The sequence below is a fragment of the Hypomesus transpacificus genome, chromosome 19 (genome assembly GCF_021917145.1).
Source record: "Hypomesus transpacificus isolate Combined female chromosome 19, fHypTra1, whole genome shotgun sequence".
Lineage (NCBI taxonomy): Eukaryota > Metazoa > Chordata > Actinopteri > Osmeriformes > Osmeridae > Hypomesus > Hypomesus transpacificus.
The window spans coordinates 6,700,669-6,719,541 of NC_061078.1; positions in this window are offsets into that span (position 1 = coordinate 6,700,669).

The following is an 18,873-nucleotide window of genomic DNA, read 5'->3' on the forward strand; positions in this document are numbered from 1 at the left end:
ACAAAATACCAAATGTTTAGAAATGAAATTTTATTTTTTTTAACAATACATTTAATCAATGTAAGAAAATAAAGGATAACGGACAGAAGCTAAACATAACAATAAATTAAGTTTATTATACATTTTTTTTCCAAATAGTAGTCAGCACGAACATAATTGTTAACAAATTATTATATATATTTTCTCCACCTTCTCCCCTACCGATTGTTTGAGGGGAGTTTTTACTGTAGGTGAGAATATTCTGATCACTGAGGTAGACTGTGACTTGTTGTCTGGGTGCTGTGTTTACAACAACAAAATCACTAGTCTTCCAGAGTGTCCAGAACCCAGTCTGAATCTGAACGCTCTACAGTAAAATGTGGCCTGATCATTCCTGTAGTGATGTCTGGAGAAGATGTCTGCTTGAATGTCACGTTTGTGAGGGTGTGGTGTCAGGTTGGAAAGAGTCAGATATCCTGCGAAGAAGAAAGAGAACATTAAAATCCATGTAAATTACATTTGCATTGCAAATGCTAATTACTAATCACCTGTGTCAATTGTCACAAATATAAAAAACAAACAAATAGCAGTTACTGAGACCCTCTGAGGCTACTGTGCAGTGTTACTGTTATGAGCATTTGCCCCGATCCGCCCTCACAAACAGTGGGCTGGACTTAATAATGCCATGGTACTAAATCCCTAGTGCCCTTTCAGATGAGTGGGCAGAGAGCCTCCCAAATCCATAATATTCTCTTTCATTTCCACAGTATCACCTGTGTCCCCCCTCCACGCTTGGTGCTGTGAAGGGCCACAGTCGATGCATTTACTGCACTCAGTGCCTCATAAAAACACATCAATGGAGGAGGGTGGTTCTTGTAAATACTCCAACCATGACTCTAATAACCAATAGAGATAGGAGGCACAGGTCTTTACAGCATGTGGTTAGCCCTATAATAATTAAGATTTTTTTTGTTGGAAACTAACAGTCATTAACAAATCCCATGATTAAAAGTGTTGAGACAAAAGGCAATTTAAAATTCTATCATTTTTGGCATTTAATACGTGCCCAGAAAGACTGTATTGAACAGATGCTTAATCTACAGCTATGCTCATCAAAGAACGTTACGTCTGTCTACTAACCAAGTGAGCTGAAAAGCAGTTGGCACTGTGAATTTTAAACATGTCAATGTGAAGCGCCGTTGTGGCTATTTTAACGATCGCCCATTGATCTCGGCAGGTGGAGCACACTCTGTCTACCTCCTCTGAGACAGACAGTCTGAGCTGGGGACTGGGGATAATCGGCCTCCCTGCTCTGAGGTAATATTGTTACTGTTGAGCCTTTTGTATCAGGGAGCGGTCGGTTTTCTTGTCCTTAGGACTCTCTCTGCTTCCCAACAAGATAGACACCCTGGCACACAGAAACACAAGCACACACACACATGCATACACCCACACATAAGCATGCACACACACACAAACACTCGCACACTGACTCATTAATCTATATCTCTGAATATTTAACAATCATGCCTCAACACGTTTTTTCATCACCCCAGCTACTTATATTACCAGGGACTGGCGGGTTGGAGTATGAAGACATGGTTAGCCTACATATTCAGGTTACCTGGCCTCATTGCTTTTGTATAAGGAACTGCATGAGTTATCAGAAACAAAGGTAGAGGTCACAATAGGATCTTGTTGTAAAGGAAGGCTAATCAGGGCCAGGTTTGGCCAAGGAGGGGAAGGTAGCCTGCTCCTCTCTGCCTCCGACAGGGTAATGCATTACATTACGAGTCCCACTGTGATGGGGAAATTGACTTGGATCAAATACGCTTTCCCAATTAAATATATATTAAGTGTAATGGGGCTATCTGCTGGTGTGAATATAAGAGACTCTCTCAAGATACACAAGCCTGTCTCTGCATCCATTTACACATTTACTGAGGACTTCATGAGAGAAAAAAGGTTGGAATATGTTCCTCTTACTTTTGGCTAGAGTCTGGGTAGACATAATAGGTGCAGCATAGAATGGTAATGCATTATTAAATAGAGTTGAATTATGCTCTCCAGCTCAAATGAAGGCCTGTTCTCTGTACAATTACAGGAAGGAGACACAGCAGGCAGTGGGGCAGGGGCCAATTCTGTCCTTGTGGCATCTGAATGGAAACTAATGTTCAAACAGAGCGTCTGTGATTATGGATGGCTTGGATTCATAAATCGCTGGCAATTTTCCATCTTTTTTGCGTTATTATTAAAGGGGGACAAAAGATTATAAGAAAAGATTGAGGAAATCATGTTTCTCCAGCCTCTATGTTGGACCAAAAGGCTGTATGAAACATGTATCATGTGTATATTTTTATAGAATATTAAAATGTGGATATTTCTCCAATACAGCTTTGCAGATTAGGTGCAGTTTGTTGCACATGGTTGACGGCTGGTGGTGGGGGCTTTGTAGATATGGTACAACATGTATATTTAATTGAAAACGTAAAAAAATATGTACATAATACACACAATCTCTTGACTGTACTGTTGGAAAATAAATTCAGATTCCAAGCAACACTGGTGGATTGCACCAGCGTGCGGTCAGCATGGCGTACAGAGATAAAACTTACCGCTCCAAGGCAAAACAATCAACAGTCAGGTGGTAAAAAAACATTCCAGTCTTCCAGAATAGGAGTGAAATGAAGATGAGGGGAACTTTAATTCAATAACTCTGAGTGAGAATAATGATGCCCTGAAGGCAGCTACCTGCCCTCACCTTCTACCTCGCTCAGCAGCTCATCACTGGCCCGTCATAAGGGAACATGGCAGGAATTTCTTAAATGGCTTTTTATTCACCTCTCATTTCATTAGTTGTGTTTCTCTGCAGCAGGTGCTGAGCAGACCTGATTACTGACAGGACATATGGAGACAGATGTTATTCTAATGTATCACCACCATCTCTAAGTAAACCTTGATACTGTTTGTGTGTGCGTGTGTTATCTCTAAGTCATCTTCCCTAGCCCAGGATTCTGTTCTCGAGCTCTGCGCCTACAGAGCCCTGTGCTGTCCACCTGGAAGTGACAGTAAATGGTTCGGAAAATACAGTTCAACACAAACTGACAGAACAACATCCGAGAGACAGGCAAAGATGAAATACAGATGGCATTTTAACCCAGATTACAGGACGTTACCATGTTTACCTGTCTGGGATCTGACGGCTGATGAGGGATGATGAGCAGAACACCGGAGACCCCACATGATTCCCAGCTCTGCTTGCGTTGAGTGAAGCTAAGCACCGCCTCTCTCTGCCAGCCAAGCATGCCTCCCCAGGCATCTCTGTTGAGAAAGCAGCACAGTTTGTTTTATTACGGAGATGAGAGGATTGTTGTTAGCAAAATCCCTTCGCTCCTCTTCTTCACGCCTGTCAGAGTGTCAGAAATCCTTTCTTAAATACAGTCAGAATAGAACCATGTATCCCATGACAGGGACACGTACAGGGACCTGTTTACTGTAGTAAAGTGATTGGGGAGGCGTGCAGTGCACACTAACTGCTGCTGTAATTGCAACCAAATTATTTTCTTTTTATATCTACGCCGACAGCCTCCGAATGCCGACGCACAATTACTTTCATCTTCTGGGAATTTTCCTGTTGCAGGGCCAATCATAACTTACATGTATGTTTTTTGAGAATAAGACAGTGACTGCCTTTTCATTTAACAGGATCTCAGTGTGAAACAGTATCATTGTCTCATCTGTGACTGGGTGCTACTTTTAATATAATGTGAAAACAACTTAAATGAAACATCTACTTTTATAATGGTACATTTTATGGTACACATGTTGACTGTGAACCTACTAGAATATCTTCCTCAGGCTATCTGACTGCATTTAGTGAACAGAAAATCTGATTCAAACACCTTTGGGTCAATACACATCAGATTACCAATCTCCATCTCTTCCCCATGTCTACCATTTGATCACATTTCAGAAAGACAGTAACAGACAAAAACAACATTTTGTGGAATAACCAATGGCAGTAAGAGCACGTTAACCTGTAGCCTGATTGTGATTGTGTGCACTTTAATGTCCTGCGGGTGGGCGGTGGGGTTTTTGTCAGAGTGACCACTTGTTCATGGGCACGGGGAGGGATCTATAGCTCCACTAAGAGACCCAAGCTGCTGCCACGGCCTCAAGACCAGCTGGAGCCTCGTGACTCACCCTCACAGCTCTGCCCCAGTAGGGGGCTCTGGACCCCCCCCCCTCCCCCTACACACACACACTCTCTCTGGGGGTGAATTGGACAGAGTGGGGTGGAGGAAGGGATGGGCATGATGGTGGTTTGGAGGTAGGGGAGGTTAGGGGAGGTAGGGGAGGTAGGGGAGGATAGGGATGCAGGTGGTTGGGTGTCATTATGGGGGATGGGATGGAGCTTGGCGGGAGGGGGGGGGGGGTAAGGATGAGGGTGAATGTGTTTAGCTGAAACGGTTTCTTGTGGATGAAAGGGGAACGTACAGAGCCATAGGATAGGGGGATGGGATGTGGGGTTTAGGTGTGGAGAGGGGTGTGGGACGGGTAGGTGTGAATAGGATATTGAGGGAGGGGGAGTATGTAGCAGAGGGCCGATAGCGTGTGAGTGGTTACTGTGGCATCTGTGGGGTACAGCTATCATCAGTGTGAGAGAGTGTGCATTTGGTGCTCTAAGTCAGTGTGAGTCAGGCTCAGCTCTGGGCTTGGAGCCACGCTGTCGCCTCATAGGCTGAACCCCTCCATCTGGGCACAGATCTGACACGTTTCACACTTCTAGGACTTAAGTAGGGCTCTGCCTCTGACTTGTTTGTTTCTCTCCCTCCTTTACGCTCGTCTCTCCCTCTTTCTATTTCTTTCTGTAGCATTCTTTCTCTCTCTCTTTCTCTTTCTCTCTACATCCGTTTGACTTAGCTATCCACCCTGCTGGCTGACTGGATCACTGCCTCCCCCCCATCCCCCATTCTTCCATCCCTCAATTTCTAAATTTCTCCATCCCCACCTCCGTCCTCACCTCCCTCTATTCTGACACTGCTGGTAACACTTTTTTCTTGATCCCTTCTGCTTCAGAAAACCATGAAAATCTATTCCTACAGTCCCGCACCAAGAATCCTTCTCCACAGCTGAGATGGATTTGCAACATTTACAAGGCAATTCTCTGGAACGGCAGAGGCATAGAAATGGCCATTACTGTTTGTGGACTTACAATCAACAGGTTATTTTTGTGCCAGTAAAATAACAACAGTCAATGATATTCACATGAAAACATTATGAAAGTGGAATTCAGTCTTTCTATTTGTCTCATTTTTATTTTCAGTTTTCTCTGTTTTTCTATATTTTCTCCAATATTCTCTCACCATTCTTCTCCTCCTGTCGGCAGACTACTCAGGGGGCTGAGTGATCAAAACGATCTTGCTTCCCCTCTATCTCTTTTTCTCTCAATTGTATTCAACCTATTTTGTGCAGACTGAATCTGTTCTGGTTGTTTTTCTGTTAAAACAGCAGGAGTAGCAGTAGTGTGCGGCTTGGCACCTTTCTGCCCTGCAGGGCTGATGAAGTCAGAGGCCCAGGTTTGTCTCCTTGCTCCATGGGGACCCATGCAACCAGTCTACACATTCAGTATCCAGCAACCGGGACTGTTGCACTTCAAATACTTTTCTTTAAATGACCTCCGCTCTCTCTCTCTCTTTCTATTTATCTCACACACAGACACACACACAATCAGGCTTGTTTTGATGTGTGTATGTGTGTGTGTGTGCACGTCTATTCTCTGTATCCTGTGGCACTTCAAAAGAGCTGCTCTTTCAGAAGCAGATTGCCCTCTTCAAGGTTAGAGCTGAGACTGAATTTCACATGATGTGCTTCTGGCAGCTGCATCCCTGCCTGAACATATCTGTTCAGCTTTCAGGGAGCCTCGGGCTCACAAGGATAAACCCCCATCGTAAAGACTCCTTCATCAAAGCTACATGGACTGATGTTATTTAGTTTTTTGTGTATTTAACGACAACTAGTCCGATAACAACAAAACAGAATAAACATGACAAGCAACAATGCAGCAAATTTACACTGGTTTAAAAAAACATATATTTGTCTGAGCATAATTTTATTTCGAGTTCTTGATTCATTGTAATTCAATGTAAATTAAGAGGAATCCACTTTTGTACGACTTCATATTTCGATGTTTCTTTTATAATGTTGTGTTTTGTTTCGAGTGTTTCGTATCCAAGCAAGTTTTTTTGGCAGCGGTTATTTTTGTACCGCGGCATGCAGGAGGGAGCTGTCCACTACTTGGGTGCTGAAGGCAATAGAACGAATGTGCATGTATTATGCATAAAATACAATAGAAAAGAAGATATATGTTTTGCAAGTATATGATGACGAAGACTGCATGATTGTACATTAGCCCGTACATTTGACATGTAGTCAAAAAAGCGTAATAATAAACTGTCGAAAAACTAAATGTTTGAAATAGATGTAATTGTTGTCATCGCATCTCCGCCTGACAATAAAAGTCATGAACAGGACATTTTCATTTTTTTCTTTAACAGTTTAGGCACGCTTGAGCTAAAGACATATTTTGAAATCATCTAGTTAGGCCTACATTAGTGGGCTACATACATTAACTGACAACAAAATTATTACTTTTACACAGTAAAATGAAATGTGTTCTATGCCAAAGACCTGTTGCTCTCTATTATAACACGCACACACACAAACGTACACACATACAACATACACCCACAGTAGTCCATATTTATCTTACCTCTGAGTCTTTTCAGATCGACTGCACACACAGCGCTTATTTCTGTCTTGATCTTTTCCTCGGTTGTTGACCTACCACGCATCACTGGGTTTGCTCGGAAATACCTTTTTGTTCACATAAACTGAACATCATAGACTACAATTCGCCTCTGTTACTATGCTGTTCTGTCTGTTCTTCTTTGCTTCCCTGCCAAACTCTATTCTTCGCAGACTGTCTTGTTATCCTTGCTGAGAATGAAGACATCAGCTCGCGCCCAGCCTGTGCCATGTGTGCGGGGAGTCTTGTGTTGTGTCAGTCTTGCCGCTTTAAAGCGCAGCTCGCTCGACAGGTGGCCTGCCAATCTCATGAATATCGCTGACGTTATGACAAAGAAAGAGACCCTGGATTTTCAGAACAAAAGTCCCAAAGGAACTGCCAAAAAAAACAACCGCCCCCTCCCCCCTCACAAATTCTTGCAATTAGCCTATAGCCAATATCATAATTACTCGAACCCATTGAAGCTGTATAACACAACACTAAATTGGTAGGCTATGACACGTTCGTTCTTTACATATTCTTATGTACAGTAAGACCATTACCAAGAATGTTTCAGTCCAATCATCTTTAAAATGTCTATATTTCTACAAATCAGTTGTTTCTCTTTCTCTGGCTCCCATCACCCACCGCACCCTTTCTCAGTTTTTTTTTCTTTCTCTCAGCTAGCCACTATTGAAATACAATATAATTCAAACCCCTTTGTGTAGACTGTGTCTGTATTCCCGTCTCCAGTTATAAAAATAGTAGCTGTAGTACAGGGTAGTCATCTTATAGTGAGTGTTTTTTCAGCTTTTTTTGCGTAGAGATTAACTTCTGCTACCCCCCAGCACCAGCACCTCTGGGAAAGGGACCTCTGTTATAGCAGTCTCTCCCCAGGCAGAGTGGACTACACAAGTAGTTTCCTTAATTTCGATTTAATTGCGATTTTTATCAGCAGAGTCGTACACTTGAAATCCAATGTTACAATCCTTTAGCAGTTTGTTTCGTTTCAAAAGCCATGTTGTTGCTTTTAACAGCATTGTCGGTTGAACTTATGTTTAAGCAAATGCTTGACCAAGTCGATGTCTGCGATTTAATTTTGTTATTTTGCTGTTCTCTGGTGTCACGAAAATATTTTGTGGAAATGGAACTCCCATTTACTATGTCGATGATCAGAAGGCCTACACGTTAATTTGTACAAAAACCCAGGACATCATTCTATGTATTCTTATGTACGGAAGGCTTTTTCTTTTTTTTTACATTCTGCAAATGTCAATTTTGCATTGTAGCATATTCATTTTCTCAGTCAGTACAGTCATTTTCTATGTTAAAGTATGATGTTTATCCGACCCCTGTGTGCAACATGTGCTTAATGAATCCATTTACCTGTTTTAGCAGTGGAATAATAAAAAGCTACCACAGGGAGCAAGCTCACTTTATGCTTCCTTCACTGCGGTTGTCTGTACTCCCCGATGGTTTCAATCAGCTACACCAAGCCTGTAGGAATAGATAAGGACTGTATAACGCCTTGAAAACAGAGCCGGGGGTTCAAAGGTCAACAGCGAGCAGATGTCCGTATCAGTGGACACACCTGTCTGCAACCTGACTGAATTTGTGTAGGCAGAGTATAAAGCCTCACTCAGTGTGTTCAGAAGGGCAGCATCTGCTGGTGCAACTCACGGTGAAGTCTGATCTCCCTGCAGGTGCTTCTCTTCCAGGTAGCTGCCCTCATTAGCTAATGACCTTTAGGAAGGTGTGAAACCTCCGACACAGTGGTCCTGCACCAAACCTATCAGACAAGCTGTGGTCAGACACTGAGGTCAGACACTGACACTGTGGTCAGACACTGACACTGTCCATTCATTACTCCAAATGAACAGAGATCTGACACTCGCTTTACTGTTAACGAGCGGCTATGTGGCATATGAAACACCGTCAATCTGCGCTTAATTTTAGTGACGGTGGTTTTGCGTCGTGCCTGAATGTGCCTTCCAGCTGACCGGAGTGTGATTCTATTACCCCTGGGTTGTGGTGGTGATGGGCGGTTTTCCTCGTGCGTGACGGGTGGACTCAAGACCTCCCACAGCGCCTGGTCAGAGTGCTCCACTCTCCCCTCGCCACTCTCTCCACTGATGAATGAGAAGCAATCATTGTCCGTCAGGTGACCATTTATACTGTTTGCCTGGTGGAAACTCTAAGGGAAGCTTGCCGTGGGTGGATATTTAGAAGGCATTTGGGTTCTTTCGTGCAGTTGTTGTGCATGTGTTCAAATTCTGTCGTTGATGTCAGACTCAGTACTGTATCAGTACATGCACCAATAAATATGTCCATACATCCCCTCCTAAAGCAGTTCCATAACAGCTGAAGCATAATGCACATGTTCAGGACAATCATAGCAGATGCTGAGGAGGAGATGAAGCCCAGATCACAAGAAGTTGTTGACTGACGAAATAGGAGAGAATCTCTGCAGCAAAAAAAAAAGTCTCTCCATGCATTTCAACTTACCCAAATGAAAAAAAGATCAGATTATTAAACCAAGCAAAAGCAGAAGTGTAGTCACCCAATCTGTTCAGGACACCCACACAACACCCCCACAAACATGTCTCTCTCTTTCTCTCTCTCTCTCTCTCTCTCTCTCTCTCTCTCTCTCTCTCTCTCTCTCTCTCTCTCTCTCTCTCTCTCTCTCTCTCTCTCTCTCTCTCTCTCTCTCTCTCTCTCTCTCTCTCTCTCTCTGTCTCTCTCTCTCTCTCTCTCTCTCTCTCCCCCTTTCTCTTCCTCTACGTCTCTCTCTCTCATTTTTCACAGCAACACATTTGGAAATGCACACACACTCTACAAATATGCACACTGAAGCAATAGCCAATTAAACAGTAAAACAAAGGACAGTATTACATGACTGCATTATTTCACACATTACAAGTGTGTGTGTGTTGATTGAACTTTCTGACAGGAGTATCCACCTTCCGTCATCACACATGATTAGGCTGTCAAAAGATGAATATGCCAACACATACACACATTCCCCCCGTCATCTCGATGTTTGTGACACAAACACACTCACACAGGCTTACAAACACACACAAACACACACAGAAACACACTCCCCACATTTTCTCTCTCCATGACACATAAACACAAGCACACGTCCACTCAGCATACACTGTGAGGAGAGGACACGAAGCTCAAGTTGGAAAACTGTTCTCCTTCCTGTTTCTCTCCCGCTTTTCCTTTGTTTGGCACGGCACGGTTTCCACGGCAACCAGCATTAGAGTAAAAAAGTGAACCAATATTTTTCCCGAGCTGTTTGTCAGTGAGTGGCTGGCTTTCCTCTTCATGGAGAACAGCCTGGGGCTTGGCCGGCAGAGTGAAGCAAGGCCGATCCCTCTGATCGGGTGGGCGAAATCTAAACGGCACGGACGCCTTTCACGCATCACATGTTACTCATGTGGTCCACTACCAATAGGACAATAATAGTCATTATTAGCTAACACATTTACAACATGAAAGAGGGTAAACACAGGGCACTAATTGAGTGTAAACATTCATCATGAAAGAGATGAATTGCCATCCATTTTCTGATAATTGCAGTCAACAGTCATGGGGATGAGCGATGCTGTAGCTATAGTGCTGTTGTACAGTCTGTCTTATCTAAGGTTTCTCACTGATGGGTAGTTTGGCTCCCATGATGGGATATTCCATATGGCCCCCTAAAAATTACTATCAAGTCAAACATCAGTGGTAACTATGTCAGCCCACCCCCTCACACACACACACACATCCACCCCCCACCCCCACACACACAATATGGCCCCCTTGAATCATTCCCCCCTCAGCTGTCACACTTTCGTGGACAGCTGAGTTTCTGGAAGCTTAAAGCTTTGCTTGGGTAGAGATTGTTTGAGGCACAGGAAGTAGGTTCTAGCGGTATTCTGGTAGATAAACTATATGTATTTCGAGACCTTAAGTTGAGAATCAGTACTCGGGTGTTTCTGAAAGGAGACATTATTTTTGTTCAGGTACGACCTTCAAAAACTTCACAAGTATCATTATATTACATTTGTCAGTGGATGAACTGTCTGTAGAGGATGTGCTTTATGTGAAATTAATTATGAAAAAATGGAACATGTCAAGCTATAATTTGTTTTTATAACAAAGGACTGTATAGATTAGAGTAAATGTTTTCTTTTCATTGAGGAGGAACCTTTTTAACCACATCTACCAAGACCCTTTGCTGAACCAGTATTTCATTTCGAAATATAATGTCCCTTTTAAAACATCCTGGCCCCTGCTATGTCTCAACAACTCTGAAGGAACCACTTCCTAAATGCAACCCCCCTCAACCCTCATGTCCCCACCAGGTCCCAGCAGCCTCCCTTCTGGTTTCCAGGCAGAACAAAGGACCCTTTCAGAGATGAGAGGCTAGTAAGAGCAACCAAATGGAGCTCAAGAGGGCTCTGGCCTTCCTCCGTAGAAAGCACTATAGCCTTCCACTACATCCCTATCTCCGTATCATCACAGCTCCACCATGTCCAGGTCCCAGCCTACTGCTAAAAGCCTATATATGTGGACAACTGTCTAATTGCACTGCAAGAAATAACTAACAGAAATAATTACATGTACTCACAGCATCATTGGGTGCGTCATTGTGTGTGTGTGTGTGTTTCCTCAGTCATGTTCGTTATGCTGTGGTTCACAGGCCTCAGATCCCCCCTGCCATCCATAAGACCTCTCCCTCCCGAAACCCTAAATCCACTATGAAAAAGAACACACATTGCAAAGACCAGAAATGGTCCTCCTTCTTTTCTTTGCAGTCTGGTTTTAATGTTAGCCTACAGCAGAGTAACAGGCTGCTATCAAATGAAATTATAAGTTTTTAAAGTGGCCATGCACGGAGTGGGGATAATTGGTGTTAGAGCGATTATGCTGCACTCACGGCCAGGCGTGCGGTCCTGCCTCCAGCTCTCCCTGCATTTCCACTGTGGAGTTTAAAAGAAGAAAAAAAAATAGTATAAAACTGGGAAAAAGCACAGAGAATGATAGAGCAGGAGCATAGAAAAGAAAGGGGTGACTTTTTTATGCCCTCCTCCCCCACCAAATAAACAGACAGATAAACAGACACTGTCACAGGGTTCACTGTTGGATATGGGGAGATGGGCATGACTGATGGCTACAGGTCCTTTGTAATAGTTCTGTCTTCTGTTTGTTTCTGAGTGATCTGTTCAGCAATAGACAATTCTTACAACAAGGACATGTCCAAATGGTATTTCAATGCTGTTGAACTCTGAATCAGTTTTGCTTACGTGAATTCAAAGCATTACTATCACCAACCCCGTCATATACTCTCATTGAGAATATTTAGGTGTAGTTCTCTGTGGCTACAACCCTACCACATCACCTCTCCTACTCCGGACTCCCCACACTCTCTATCGTTCCCTACTGCCTTCTCCTCTATCTCCATCTTTCCCCTTCGTTCTGCCAGTATCGCTCTCAGAAAGAAAAGTGAGACGTGATTCTGCAGCATGACCCACTGTGTGTGCTGTGGGTGTGGGTGGGTGAGTAGGAGGGTGTCTGTTAGCATGTGGAAGGAAGTTAATTCTCTCTATCAAATTTTACCTGAATAACAGACATGTAATGTGAAATAGAACAGGGGAAAAAATAGAAGAAGCTCAACAGGAGTCCCAATTTTAGTCCAATCACTTCAGCTCTCTCTCTTTCAGAAGGAGAGGTGAGATTTGCAGGTACTTCATTTAAGAACAAACGGTGTGGAAAGGAAATGGATTTTTGAAATTACCACTGAATAATAACCTTTAAAAAAAGTTGGTTCTCGTGGTGGGGGTCCTTCTCCTGAAGTCCAACTTACAGTTTGGAAATCCACACTTCTGCTAAGAGTTCCCTACATGAAATGATTCAATGAAAAGTAATTCAAGTTGCACTTATTTGATCCCACTGCTCTGGTTTGTAACTAAAAAGCCCTTTTGTGTTTTTTATTTTAAAAGGCAAATTCAACAAAAATATATTTTATCTGAAAAGATTAAGTTAAATGTTTTTGCATAAAAAATATTCTCTGGACAGTGAGCAATGAACTTGGTCATAGTCCTGCTAGCCTGTTTTGCATTCCTCACCCAAGTTACCATGCACTTGTCAACATCTTATCTCCTCCTCTTCGGTTGCAAGCTGGGATACAAATCAATCAAGCACTACACCTAACAACCTCAGCTACACATGTCATCTGATGAAGCACTGCAGTTATGTATATAATCACCAGAGATGCTTCTGACCAGTTACAATTTCTCAAATCATTACAGTTTGATACAGTCGCTAGGACACATTTATCAATACTTAAGTCACGTTTTCAAAACTCTTCACACAGCGAGCACAACAGAAGTACATGTGGGCTAAACTGTGGACCATTTATCATTGCTTTGGCACAAAATGCATTCAATGACTAAATCTTTCAAATTACATTCATTCTTTTCTCACTTCAAACTGCCAAAACTCTATGTACAGGCCAATTTGCACATGCTTACATACCGTTTTCAAAACTGTTACATTTAAACTTCAGTTCAAAACAATAACATAATACAAAACTGAATAAAACAGAAATTTGCTAAATTTCTACAATAATATTGTAATGAAATATATTTCAATTAAATGCTATAAAATGATCTCGACGGAAGGGTTGTGCTAGGTGAGGAAAAGAATGCAGAGAGAAGAAAGCCAACATTTGTATGGGACAATGTGGCATTTCACCACTCTCGTGCAGTCACCGAGCCCATCCCAGAATGGTGTCACTTTTCTTCCCACCTTACTCTCCATTTGTCAACCCCATAGAATCATCATTTTCCTCATGGAGGTGGAAGGTTTACTGTATGACCACCATCCACATGATCAAATGTCCCTCCTGGACGCAATGAATGCTGAATGGATGGATGGATCAGGCATGCCAGAAGATTCTTTCCTAGGTGTATTGCCCTAGATGCCATAAGATGTGGATGAGAACCTATAGCCAAATGCAGAAGATTACAGTAGCATTCCTATTGTATCTGTATCAGTGGATGGTGTATATATAATTTCTTGTATTCTGGAATGAGTGAAAAAAAAGAAAGATATACAACATATTGAAGCATACTGCATCATGTCTTATTCATTCCAGTAACATATATTGCAGTGAATTCTAAACAGTAGAGAGGTGTCCCTGTTTTACACAAGAAAACATGTTAATGGTACCTGTTGTTGGTGATTTTTAGGTCATTGTTTTGTGGGTGACAACGTATGTTTGTTGGCTGTCAACCTTTGCTAGTGTTATGTAAGAATGAGTTGATTTGAGACATGAATGAAGTGATTTGGTAGTTTTAGTGCATTTTGAATGTGCAATTAACTGCTGTGCCGAGCTGAAAGTTGGTTAGGAGAACAGTGTGAAGAGTTTTAAAAAAGTGACCTAAGTATTGAGAAATGTGTCCTGGCGACTGTAAAAAACTGTAATAAGATGTCTAACCCTGGCTAACCCTCCAGGGTTAGCATTACTGTGTGGTGTTCCACAACTGGTGTTCTCTCAGTACACACCCAGGAGGAGGAGGAGATACCCTGGCTGTCCATGTCACCTAAAAGGGGCTCCTGGGGTTGGGGACATGTAGAAACCTTGTGAGTGCATGGTGCTGCAGGCAGTCAGAGCAGCAGGTATCCTGTCCTGACCGCTAGGGTATAGCTCTCACTCAGAGCACAGACACAGGCAGAGAGCCTGACTGACATCTGTGCTCTGTCAGCTGAAGTCCATACTTAGATACACACTCAGGAGATTCAGAGCTGTGTCTGTGTGTGTTTGTGTGTGGGTGTGTTTGTGTGCTTTGTTGATTTATACACTGTGAGTGATCCAGACTATCCACATAGAGGCCTTGCATGTGTTCGATGCTTTTTAGCACAGTGGATGCTGTTTGGTTCAGGCAGATGTATGTGTGTGTGTGCATGTGTGTGCGTGTGTGTGTGGCTGCCCTGACCTTGGTTGCCATGACGATGAGGCACGGAGTTATTCACTGCCTGCCTGGAAACCGAGTTCCTGCTAATTACCGTTGCCGTGGCGACCGAGCACCTGATGTAACAGTGGGAAAAGGGCAGGAATCTTAACCCTTTTCAAAGCAGCCCTAAAATATCATACGCTTCTCCATGTACCGTGTGTGGAGGATTCAACTGTAGTTATGGAAAACACAAAATAGTATGAAATAATTAGAGGTATGGTCGTAATAGAGCACTCTCAATAAATAGAACAAAATACATCGGCAAACAGCACCAATGAAATTATTCAATTTCAATGGCAAAACAAAGCAGGAAAGACAAGTGCATTTAGGATTGATTGTATTTTATGCATACATTGCCATTCCTCTTTCCTTACTTTGCTATCAAGACATGCCTTCCAGTAAACATCTGTAAGTGGGCTGATTATTTGCGAGTTTGACCCTGCTGTGCCTCAATTTACCCTGCCAATCAATTTAATAGCGCTCGTCCAATCCTAATGTCAGTGTTTGAGTTTTACAATCACAGCTAGCCATGAGCCAGACTGACACCAACATGGCCTGAAATGCTACCCAAAGCCAGTAACATCCATTCCCAAATCAAATTGGCCTTGATTTTCTACCATGCTGCAGTGTCTCTTCATGTTACTTTGAATAGGGTGTGCTACATGTGGACACGTCACGCTCACATCCTACTCCTGACTCCTCTGCTCTCCAAGAATGTCCTGCCACGCCCATGCCTGACAGCACTCTGCTCTGCTTCCAGGTCAGTGCAGGATGCAGAGCGTTCTAATAAGAGTTGGGATTTCAGAGACAGACATGGTTTTGAAAAGCACGTATTTTCCTATCCCTCTTGGCCCTTTCTGAGGTGACAGAGAGCGCGAGCGTAGCTGTTATTACTGATCAACACCTCCAGCTCCCAGACGCTCTGCAACCTTTCCCTAGACCTGAGAGAGAACGTATAATAACGTACAGTAGGCGGTGGTCGGGGGGAAGAGTGAAATAGCAGCCTGCAACAGATGCAAGGCGCCCTGATTAAACCAAGTTGGACCCAGCCACTGATAGGCCTTGACCAACGCTGCTCCCATGCTGCTGGTCGACCCTTGCCAGGATATGATTAAAACAGCAGCAGGAGAGGAGCTGCCTGGTGGTGAAGGGGAGGCAAGAGACAGAAAGTTGACACCAAACTATTGATCGGTCCTAGGTCTGCTGCGGCTGGTACTATAGACCTGTCATTCAGTGAGCGGCTGCCCGGGTGTTGGAAGGAGCAGTTGCGTTCCCGCCAAAGGCAAGGCCTGTTCTGACACAAATACGCATGTAACGCCGACCGCACATCTGAGATTGAGTGCCATCCTGCGGGGGTGTGGACTGTGTTTGTAGTGGGTGAGGAGAGGAAGACCTCCCACAGGTGTATGTTTGTGGAGGGGGGGGAGTGTGTGTGTGTGTGTGTGTGTGTGTGTGTGTGTGTGAGAGAGAGAGTGACTGGGTGTGTGGTGGGTGGTGTGTATTAGGATGGTGAGTGTGTGAATACAGTTGGTGTGTGTTTGTTGGGGGGGGGGGGGGTGCGTGTTTGAGTGTGTGAAGAAGACCTCCTGCAGGCCCTGACAGAACCATACACAGCTCCTCAGAAACCCTGCAGATCACAGCCATTGAGCGGCTCATCACACACTCAGTGTGACTTCAACTCAACATCGGGGGCACATCCAACTGGACCTCAGAAAAGCAGGTGTGTGTGTGAGAGTGTGAGAAAGAAAGTGTATTTATACAGTATGTGCATGTGTGTATGAGAGATGGAGTGTGTGTGTGTGTGTGTGTGTGTGTGTGAGTATGTGTGTGTGTGTGCCTGTGTGAATGTGTGTGTGCACTGGGTGTGCATGCATGCACTTGTCTTACCGTACATGTTTTAACCTTGCCTATGTGGCAAGTTAGGCCAGACATACAATTACAGTGTCTGAATAACATTGATGAATCAGAAACACACCATAAACAAATGTTTTCATCAAAATGTTGGCAATTTCCGTGCTTATGATCCAACACTCGTCAAGTTCAATCAAAACGTCAACACTGCATTCTGCATGTTAGACATTTGTTAATCTTACTGGCGCTGCACTGCGGCTGAAACGAAGCTTAATTATTGAGACATGCGGGCCTCAGCCCGGCTGCTCGCCCCTCATTGGGTTCATTAGGGTATTCAAGGCAATCGTGGCTGCAGATACAATTACCCTGTGCACGAAACAGGTGGTCTAAACTCTGGGAGGAGATGTAATTGGGAATGCGTGAGTTATTTTAGTTGCTGAACCACAGTAATCACACAGCTACCCACGCAGTGCAGGTAGACATGCGGCCACCTGTCGGAGTCTGTTGGTCTAATAAGTGATGGAGTGAGGAAGAAAGTGAAGGAACACAAATGAGAGGAAAACGTTAGCCTCCATTTGGTCAGAATAACCTATTGAAAAACAACCTGATTTAGAACACGATAGAAGTTAAAAGTAAACAAAAAATACAACAACAAAAAAAGGAAATAACAGTCTGATTGTGTACCTCTGCTTCTCACTCAGACACAAAGCTGTTTTTCTCAACTCTGTATGACAGTCAGAGTCGAGGACATACTACTGGAACAATAGTCATGCGAGGCTTTCGCTCCAAAACGTACCCGATTCTAACAATGCTGGTTCTTGAGCATAATCACATTAGTTACAGCTGGGTTTGGAGTGCAAACCTACGTGAGGGTTGCTCTCCAGGAATATGATTGGTGTGAATATCCCAGCATCACCTGGTTAACGAGTCCTCACTTTTTAATCAGCTATAAGCCATCCAATTAAATCTACATTCTACTTCTTGTCTCAAGCTAACAATAAACCATAGAGAAATAATATCGATGATTATTTCACGAGTTTGTGAGGGTTAACCCCGTGTGGAGGGCCTGGCAGACTAAAGCAGCGGCCTGACCTTATAGGCTTCATGTCACAATGTTAGCTGGCGCTGCCACCTAGTGGAACAAAATAATTACTGACCACAGGGGGAATAGTCGTTACGGGCACAAATCAGTGATTCATTTAGAATTTGAGGTGGAGTTAGTTATTTATCCACTTTGAGATGCAGAATACCAGCCACAATGATCACACAGGTCTGCTAACGGCTAATTTGGTTCATTCCAGGTGAGACTCTGATTGACGTCTATGTTTATGCTATGTCTCTAAGAATGACATATACAGCTATTTATTAAGTGGACTGTATTCCCCTTATTAATTAAACTATTTATATTGTTTAGGTCAAGGTCAGTTGTCTCTTTTCACGTTTCTATTAAAAGACACCAGAGGGCAATATTGTGCCATGAGTACAGGATACACCTACAAATGAGTTTTAAAACACTGCAGTGTTATTTAATGTACTGTTGATACAAGTGTGCACTCTCTCTCTCTCTCTCTCCTCTCTCTCTCTCTCTCTCTCTCTCTCTCTCTCTCTCTCTCTCTCTCTCTCCTCTCTCTCTCTCTCTCTCTCTCTCTCTCTCTCTCTCTCTCCTCTCTCTCTCTCTCTCTCTCTCACAGACACACACAGTACTTTCTAAGAGAGAAAGAGAGAGAGAGTTCCCTGGCTACAGTTCAAGAGGAGTGAAGAGAGTGTGAGGTTAGATCAGAGCTGACCCCCCCCCCCCCACCACCACCACCACCCCACATCCTGTTGGGGTCAGCCTCACCAGTCTCTGCTACCTGCTCTGGCCTGTGTGAGACTGACATGGGCACAGGCAGCACTTTGTTGAACCAGCCATACTGCTCACAAACCCCCCATTGTAACAACTGGGCACCGCTGCTCCCCCACCCCCCTTACTCTCACCTGCCTGCCCACCCAGACTGGATCTGTGCCAGGCTGGCCTGGACTCCAGCTCCAGGTCTGTCTCTGGAGGCCTGTTTATATCCTCCCAATCCAGGACACAGTCTCCTTCCTCCATGTCGAGGAGGGGCGATGAGGGGTACGGAACAGAGGGAGGAAAAGGGCTGAGGGAGGGAGCAGTGGTGGACTCAGGAAGGGAGGGGGGGGGGGGCAGTGCGCCCACGCTAGCAAAAGTGCCCTCTTGGATGCCCCTATAGTAGATTAAACATG